The sequence below is a fragment of the Oncorhynchus mykiss genome, chromosome 28 (assembly GCF_057628025.1).
Source record: "Oncorhynchus mykiss isolate SJ-2025 chromosome 28, ASM5762802v1, whole genome shotgun sequence".
Classification (NCBI taxonomy): Eukaryota; Metazoa; Chordata; class Actinopteri; order Salmoniformes; family Salmonidae; genus Oncorhynchus; species Oncorhynchus mykiss.
This window is the reverse complement of record NC_143049.1, coordinates 13,745,407-13,754,866: the sequence shown is the minus strand read 5'-3', so window position 1 is coordinate 13,754,866 and position 9,460 is coordinate 13,745,407. Positions and strand designations below refer to the sequence as shown.

Genomic DNA, 9,460 nt, shown 5'->3' with positions numbered 1-9,460 from the left:
TGAGATGTTACAGTTTTGATGATGCCTCAATGTAACAAACATTGTTGAGGACGGGTTTTTAAAAGGCATCTAGGACTACATAATTAATTCTGGATCTATGAACTCTATGAACCCTGAATACAATAGGCCTATGCTTTTGTGTGAGGACAGATGCTGGAAACGAGAAGCAAGTACAAGGAGTGAACATTTCATGAAACACGGACAGGAACAGAATACGGACAGCGTCTAGACAGGCGAAAACAAAATGACAATAATGCTGACACGGGAACACAACTTAGGAACAAACAGATATAGAGGGGGCAATCAACGAAGTGAAGGAGTCCAGGTGAGTCCATTGAGCGCATATGCGCGTAATGATGGTGACAGGTGTGCATAACGAAGGATTAGCCTGGCAGGCATGACACTTTTGAATATCTACTATAAACATTCAAAATACGGTTTCATTATTTACCTGTTAACAGGTTAAATTGGTGTTGGTTGAAAAATTCTGCCTTAAAAGATCTCTGAAATCCAAGATGTTTCAAGTGTGATGTATGGGTGTATTTTAGAGGGGTGGATTTCAAAAATGTTGTACGACATTTCCACTGGCTGACTATGCACACATAGAGCACATATTTCCTCTAGTCAGGTGTCGACAGTTCACTAGAGTACAACCTGCTTCACAGGAGTGTCACAGAGTTGTTTTGGAGTGCTGCATGCTCCAACGATCATGACCTATCTGACTGCTAACAACGCAGTACTGTTAAAGCCACAACAAGTGCCTCTCCTAATCTGCAGCTGTTTAAGTCGCGTAGATTTGAACCCTCCTGTTATGTTCGATTCCTGTTAATTAATTCTGTGTTCCCGGGCCAAAATGACCACCCCATTATAACTGATTATAAATCCATAATAAACATAACACATGCATGTGGGGGTCTAGGAGAGTGTGTCCATCTGATCATGAACTACATTTTATACACTAATTGTACTCTCACACACATTAATTTCTAATGACCGGTAATTTTTGACTGGGAACACAACAGGTGTACAAAAGTTAAATTAAACACCCAAAATGTAATGAAAATCATCAAAAGGTGTTTTGTGTGTTTAGATGCCCTGTGTGGACAAAGTCATGGAACCTTATGACTATGAATCATTTACAAGTGCACTTATCATTTTCATGTTGTGCATATAGAAAGAAAAAGGGAGCAACTGGACCAAGTGTGAGCCATGGCTAGATCTTTCAAAATAAAAGTGCAGTGTCCCATAAACTGGGAGTAGGTCGGATGAGAATGACTACTTCCAATGGGGTGGGCTAGTGCCTTGCTCTGCTCTGGCTGTAGGAAACAATGATGTTGGTACTGCAGGCTGGTGCAGAGGTGGCTGGTGAGAACCAACCCCAACCCTGCAGTGGGTGGACAACTTCCAGAACCACACTCCTTTCTTATGTAAAGAATATGTCAGTGTTTGACTTCTGCCAACAAGTCGGCAACGCACCTGCAAAGATGACAGGCACAGGAACGTGTGAAGCATAACTGGCACCTTTTTAGATTCCCCCATGAGTACACCTCCAAGCAGCCCCAAGAATCCCCAAACATCCCTCCTCCTGCCCGGCCGAGTTGATGTGGAGGCCAAACCCATGCTGCTGGCTGGTGCTGCATGCTAACCCTTCACAGAGAAAGCTGAGGAGTATGCCACCGGCCCTGCAGGGACGGAACTGAGCTGAGGGAAAAGGTGTCGTCAATCAGACGTCCATGTTGTCATGTTATCCAGCTGTATCCAACATCTAGCGGCTATTAGAGATTAATGTGTAGCAGGTGCTGGGTGTCTAGACTATTACAGAGAGAAAGAGAGAGGAGTAACAGAGTAACGCTCCCTCGCTCCCTCCCCCCTTCGCCCTCTGAGTAATTGAATGTGCAGGTGCATCTTGGGTAGTTGCCAGCACTTTGGGCTGCTGTAATGTTTTTTTTTTTGCTTCTTGACATCTCACTTTTTGGGCTTCAGATAAGCTATTACATACCTCACGCCACTAGGCTAACCCTGTTCGAATGACAACGCAACATGAGAAACGCCAGATTTACTTGTAAAAACATCTCACAGCTATTGGAAGACATTACATTGAAAGCTATTAATGTTAGTCCTTTTACATGTTAACAGTTTTTTTCTTCTCCATCTTCTTTGGCTCCTTTTGAGTGATATAAAATGACTTGGCAAGGTGTCTGGAATAGGACCCTCACCAAATTTCTCCATTTAAATCATAAAAACCTGGTGGGTTTGGCTTCCTGTATTGACATGGAGGAAGTGAGCCAAGGTGTTCAATCAAATGTTCCTGAAAAAGTAGTCCAGGCAGGCAAAACTAATGGGACAATGTCACCCAATATTTATTGCCATGGGGTAATGGTTTGTGTAACAATACGATACTAATGATGTTTTTTGTTATTCATTGTTAGTGTTGTGTTGCAATATATGGGTTACCGCTAAATGTCGTAATCCACCACAGGTGACCAGAGAAGTTATTTATGAATTCAACAACTTAACCGATGTGTGCAAAACTCCCCCATTTCATATTAATATGGGAAATCCATTCAACATGTCTGTTTCTTTTTTCAGTGACATCATGAATACATAGATTACCAATTTTTGGGATAATTAATATGGCACAGTAATTGTATAATCCTTCAAAATCTGCATTTACACAGGCAGCCTAATTCTGATCTTTTTCCCAATAATTGGCAAAAAAGCTGACCTGATTGTTCAAAAGACCAACTATCCGGCTAAAGATCAAAATTGGGCTGCCTGTGTAAACGCAGCCATCGTCACATAAAATTGTTTGACCATTGGGTGATAATTACAGTGAGGATCACAGTAGTACACTAAATACTCTCTTAAATAATGCACAAACATATATAATTGACATACCATTGGTTTAAAGCCTATCCACCATTATGGGTAAGATTTATTGGGCTACAGTATATGAACATGTATTGATTGCAATTGGCCAGTAAGTGTGAATGGAAAACCTTATTTGTGACCAATTGACAGTCTCTGTGATTGTGACGCCTGCTCCATTCACCGGCATCTATGGCCGCTCCTGGCTCTAGGCCCTTGCTGGCTATCAGTCTCAGGGGCTAAGAGGATAACGTGTTAGCTGATATCTCAGTTCAGTGTGGTGCTGAAATGGGAAAAGGGGAGTCTGGAGAGGTAATGATGGACCACTTTGATTTCTCCTGAGAAAGAGGAATTCAACAGCCCCACCCTGGCAGATGGGGCTCTCCATTGGACTCTGAGACCTAGGACACACAGCAGAACCAAACAGAGAGTTAAGGGGACAAATTGTGATTGTAATGTATGTGTATATTGTATGTGTGATAAAGCTGTTAAGTGGACAGCTGGGAAGTGTTATAGCATGTGAATACATAGCCTATGCAATACCACAGTCTGCATACTGATAATAGCTTTTTAAAGTTAACTAATTAATATATATTTATCGCACAGGTATTGCTTATCTTTGGCATATCGGAAAACAGACCCTGATGAATTATCTTGTATCGAATTCCAGGTAGGAGGCAGCCCATATATCCATTGTATGCTCGATAATGAAACAAACAAACACCGCACTAAACGTGACTTCACCACCACTCCCACACACTGGCTGTTGGCTTGGAGAGTGAGCTGACGGGAATGAATCGGTGCCAGGCTGGGGTCCCCTTTCTCCCTTCTGACTGAGACTGAGGCTCCCCAGTCATGGATCACAGAGCTGTAGAAGAAGCTAATAGCCCTCTCTTAGCTGGCCTGTGCTAAATTCTCCCTCCACTAAAATTATTCCTTGGGGAATCAATGGGCCCATTCTTTTGTAAGCTGCAGTTTGCTTGATGGTCCTAACCTCGATGTGAAACAGTAGACAGTAATGGGGAAACATAAAACATAATACTTGTGTGACCAGCTTGTCATTGGCTCTTCAGGCTGGCTTGTGCTAAGAATTTTGCCCGAGATAGAAGATTCAGTGCAGGGATTACTGGGGTAACACAGCCCTCCTAACGTTGGAGATGGAATCACAGAAACCAATTAATTTGTGTTGCACTACACACGTGATGTTTGGACATGGGGTTGATGGGAAGGGGACAGAGCTTTTGATAGGCGACACCACAATTGAAATGAACACTGATGTCACCCTTTCATTTACTGCATATTCCATGTTCTTTGCAAATAAAATCACGGATGGTGAAACCCTCCCAGGATTACATTTTGACAACCCCGTTTTCATCTTGTATTCCCCAAAACGTCAGTTTTGTTTCATGTTTTGGAGGAAACAAAACCCTTTAGGATAACTTCATAATTTAATTATATTTCCCTTATTTTGGACGTTGTGGTCTGCGGTAGCACCTTGAAAGAAGGGATCAAAGATTCAACCACAGGCATTCTTTCTCTTTCTGCATTCCGCGTTTTGATTGAGATCCACAAAAATGTCTCAACATTTAAAACAGACGACAGTGTTTTGGAAAAACAAACATCTCTGTTTCAACTTCGAGCCTAATGCTCATCATTTTTTCTCCGAACCCTTTTTATGGCTTCCAGTAATTGTTCCTTCAGGGCCTAACCACAGGGATAGCTACACTTCACCCAAAGAGCTTAGCCTAGCCCTTCACCACAACATCTCTGCTGTCTCGCCACCAGAACCTGGTACTGGGCCTCTCGTTTACCAAATAGACCAGTAGATTGACACTCAGACAGAAACCCTCGGCTCCTTGGCCCCTCAAATCAATTATTACAGGTCTGCCCAGACTTTCCCAACTTTCTAAGAAAGAAAGAAAGCGTTCCTCTGATGATCTCCAAAAACACCAGACCCAATTCCAAAAGAAATCGCCATACCCCTGACACTGTCGCCAAGGCAGAGAGTTTAAAAAGCCACATAAAATCATAAACCGTCCATAAATCCCCTATTAAATATTTAAAAATCCTGATGATGTAACTTGCCAAATCAGGCATTTATATTGTCCCAGGGAGGATGTGAAGCTTGCGCGGAGTGGCACAGTACAAATTTAAGGAGATTTAGCCTTAAGTGTTCATGGCAGACCAGCAGAGTAAAGTACCCAAATCAGCTTAATGTGGCTAAGCCTAAATATTTACAAAATCAGTCATAATGGGCTACTCCCCTGGCAGTACCATCCTTAGGTGTCAATGCAATATATAATGTATACGAATAGAGAGGATCCAGCAGACTTTTAATACCACAAAGACCACTGATACTGTATAGTGTTAAAGTAGGTTCTTAAGGCTGTCACACATTTCTGGCCAGCAAATCTTATAGTACAGAACTGAGTATATCTGAGAAGCAATCAATTATAATATCCACATAAGACAACTCTTGCTCTCTCTCCTATAGTGTACTGTGGCGTCTGTGTATGAATACTGTGTGAGGATGAAAAATGAGAACACCAATTGAATTGACATAGTGTATTCTATTGTATAGACTGTGTCTGACTGCAAAATGTTCGCTCTGGGTGGCTGGTTCTGCATCATTGCAACAATCACACGTCCCACAATGTCTCGGTGTCTTGGCTCTAGTGGCAGGGCTCTTGCTCAGAGCTTGTCTCTTATTTGGTTACTATTACTGAGCCTTTGTTTGGACTTCAATGGAAGCTGATATGAGTTGTAAGGGGAGCCTGATGGTACAAGAGTCTCTTGAAAAGGTCAAACACTGTGGTTTGTTTTTCCTAGGATCCCTTTGGGATGCTGGGTTAATGTCTTGAAGGCCTGTTACCTGTGAGCAATAAGGAGCTACATCACCTCTGCCAGTTGGTCAATTAGAAACAAGCTGGTCTTTCTCATCCTGCCAATCTGTAGAGTGTAAACAACTCATATCATGTTGAAATGAAAATCTGGAGGTGACAAGGCCCATCCCTGATTTAAAAGATGGCTTACCTTTACATGAAACATGATTCATTCATTTTACTGTACAGAGGAAAAAAATCACATATTTCATTACGTAGACATAAAAGAAATCAGGTCTTGATAATATATACAAATTAGCGTGAGCTGAGTCTTGCTGCAACGGAAATGTATTGCATGCATGCATCAAGCAAGGAATTTCCCCTTGAATCATGACATGACATTATTCAATTCACTTTCACAATTGAAGTCGAAAGTTTACATACACCTTAGCCAACTAAATTTAAACTCAGTTTTTCACAATTCCTGACATTTAATCATAGCAAAAATTCCCTGTCTTAGGTCAGTTAGGATCACCACTTTATTTTAAGAATGTGAAATGTCAGAATAATAGCAGAGAGAATGATTTATTTCAGCTTTTATTTTTTTACATCACATTCCCAGTGGGTCAGAAGTTTACACACACTCAATTAGTATTTGGAAGCATTGCCTTTAAATTGTTTAACTTGGGTCAAACGTTTCGGGTAGCCTTCCATAAGCTTCCCACAATGAGTTGGGTGAATTTTGGCCCCTTCCTCCTGACAGAGCTGGTGTAACTGAGTCAGGTTTGTAGGCCTCCTTGCTCCCACACGCTTTTCAGTTCTGCCAATCTGCCAACAGATTTTCTATAGGATTGAGGTCAGGACTTTGTGATGGCCACTCCAATACCTTGACTTTGTTGTCCTTAAGCCATTTTGATACAACTTTGGAAGTATGCTTGGGGTCATTGTCCATTCGGAAGACCCATTTGCGACCAAGCTTTAACTTCCTGACTGACATCTTGAGATGTTGATTCAATATATCCACATCATTTTTCCATCCTCATGACGCCATTTTTTTTTTTTTGTGCACCAGTCCCTTCTGCAGCAAAGCACCTCACAACATGATGCTGCCATCCCCGTGCTTCACGGTTGGGATGGTGTTCTTAGGCTTGCAAGCCTCCCCCTTTTTCCTCCAAACATAACAAAGGTCATTATGGCCTAATAGTTCTATTTTTGTTTCATCAGACCAGAGGACATTTCTCCAAAAAGTAAAATCTTTGTCCCCATGTGCAGTTGCAAACCATAGTTTGGCTTTTTATGGCGGTTTTGGAGCAATGGTTTCTTCCTTGCTGAGCGGCCTTTCAGGTTATGTCGATAAAGGACTCATTTTACTGTGGATATAGATACTTTTGTACCTGTTTCCTACAGCATCTTCACCAGGTTGATTTTAACTTTTCGTACCAAAGTACATTCATCTCTAGGAGACAGGACGTGTCTCCTTCCTGAGCAGTATGATGGCTACGTGATCCCATGGTATTTATACATGCATATTATTGTTTGTACAGATGAACGCAGTACCTTCAGGTGTTTGGAAATTGCTCCCAAGGACGAACCAGACTTGTGGGGGTCTAAAAAACCAATTCTGAGATCTTGGCTGATTTCTTTTGATTTTCCATGATGTCAAGCAAAGAGACACTGAGTTTGAAGGTAGGCCTTGAAATGCATCCACAGGTACACCTCCAATTGACTCAAATTATGTCAATTATCCTATCAGAAACTTCTAAAGCCATGATATAGTTTTCTGGAATTTTCCAAGCTGTTTAAAGGCACAGTCAAGTTAATGTATGTAAATTTCTGCCCCACTGGAATTGTGATACAGTGAATTGTAAGTGAAATAATCTGTCTTTAAAGAATTGTTGTAAAATTACTTGTGTCATGCACAAAGTAGATGTCCTAACCGACTCACCAAAACTATAGTTTGTTAACAGGAAATGTGTGGAGTGGTTGAAAAACGAGTTTTAACGACTCCAACCTAAGTGTATGTAAACTTACGACTTCTCTATCAATGTTATCAATTAGATTTTTTTCAGGTTATTTATTTGAAAAGGTTCGGAACCGCAGAGGCACATGGTCCACTCCGGGTGCTGTCACTGTAAAGGCAAGGAAGGAATATTTATCATTCCACAGACCTGAACCTGTGTCAATTGGCCCATTCTATTCAGTAGATGTGGTTGCATGAGTGCTGCCGGGTTAAGAGTGCACTGACCTCCCAGAGCTGGCCTCATTCCGATGACTTCATCAAGCAAGGACCTTATCTCAGCAGTATATGATGGCAGAGGGCCAAGAGTTACGGACAGTTTTGTTTTTCTAACTTTTGTCTGTATGGTGTTTTGGATAAGTGCACGTTACATGGGGTATAACTTATTTTTTTGTCACTTCAACACACACAAGTGACCAGAAGTACATCAGGAATGTTAAGTGCAGTGTGTTGGAAACATCAGAGGATGTATTAAGCCATAGGGAACTAGTAAAAGTAATGACCCAGTCTGACTTCAGGGCGAAACAAAGAGTTGGTGAGAATAGGCTACTGTATGAAAGGGGTCACTGCACACGGTCTGTGTGTTTTATGGTCAGCTGCCTAGGAAGTGGAACAAATCCTTCACCTGGTTATAATCAGGCAACTACTGTACATTTGACATTTTAGTCATTTAGCGGACGCTCTTATGCAAAGTGACGGACAATACATGCATTCATCTTGAGATAGCTGGGTGAGAAAACCACGTGTCACGGTCGTAGCAAGCAAGGACATTTTCCCTAAAAAAAAAGTAGTCATCAGCAAGGTCAGTCTTTTTTTTGCAGATGGGCAGGGACTAAGCTGTAATAGCTTCAGGGGGAATGTGGTTCTACCATTGGGGGTGGCAGGACAGAGAAGAGCTTGGACTGGGCTGACTGGGAACTGAACCCCTGTAGGGGTGGAACAGCCAAGAGACCAGAGGTGGCTCGGGTTGGGGTGTAGGGCTTGAGCATTTACAGTATATCTGGAACTGTGTGCTTATTTGCTTAGAATACACACAGCTGTAAATAAATTAAATAGTGGTTCATTGATATCAATAAAAAAATACAATAAACCATGAAACATCTACAAAGAGAAGATGCCTCTATAGTGCAGTAAATTGTCCATAGTTTGTTTTGTAGACAGCATCTACTTGCTGTGTAGAATCGGTCTCAGTCCACAGGTGATTGCTGTATTGGGGTTCACAGCGATAATCACATTAGTAGAAAGTGACCTGATTTAGTCAACACATCTTTCACTATTCCAACTAGGTTCTCTCAGTAAGTCAAGTGATGATTCCACGTTTTCCCCCCTTATTTTAGTATAATTATAACCATCCACAAAAATGTATCAGCCGCACTGTTTGCCAGTTAGGATGTAATAGAGTCTCTGAAGAACAGGGAGTCTTTCCTCCACCTGTCCGCCAGTGTAGTACCATTATGTTTTACTTTTCAAAGCCCTGGCCGCGATTAATCCATCAAATGCACTACTTGCCTCTGGAGATGTAATCTGACGTTGCTTGCATATCCTATTTACAATCTGAAAAAAATGTGTGGCTCATATGTGTTGTCAGTGAGGGTATAGCGGGCTGTGCATCATCAAATTACAGTGGGATGGATTACACCGAAATGTGTGGTCCGTGGCATGTCAGTCATTCTACACACAGAGATTATACGTCATGTGTCATTGACTTGGCCCTAATATTGTATGGTAATAATGGTACGATAAGGAAGTGGAG

The 9,460-nt window shown here is 41.7% G+C and overlaps 1 long non-coding RNA gene across 1 annotated transcript; it reads right to left on the bottom strand.

Moving 5' to 3' along the window:
• Positions 1 to 2,041: 2,041 nt before the first annotated feature.
• LOC149970727 (uncharacterized) lies at positions 2,042 to 7,660 on the bottom strand. Its single transcript, XR_016493057.1, has 2 exons — positions 5,902 to 7,660; positions 2,042 to 3,269 (listed from the first exon to the last, which is right to left on the bottom strand). It is a non-coding gene; the product is annotated as an uncharacterized LOC149970727 (long non-coding RNA).
• Between the last annotated feature and the right edge of the window lie 1,800 nt (positions 7,661 to 9,460).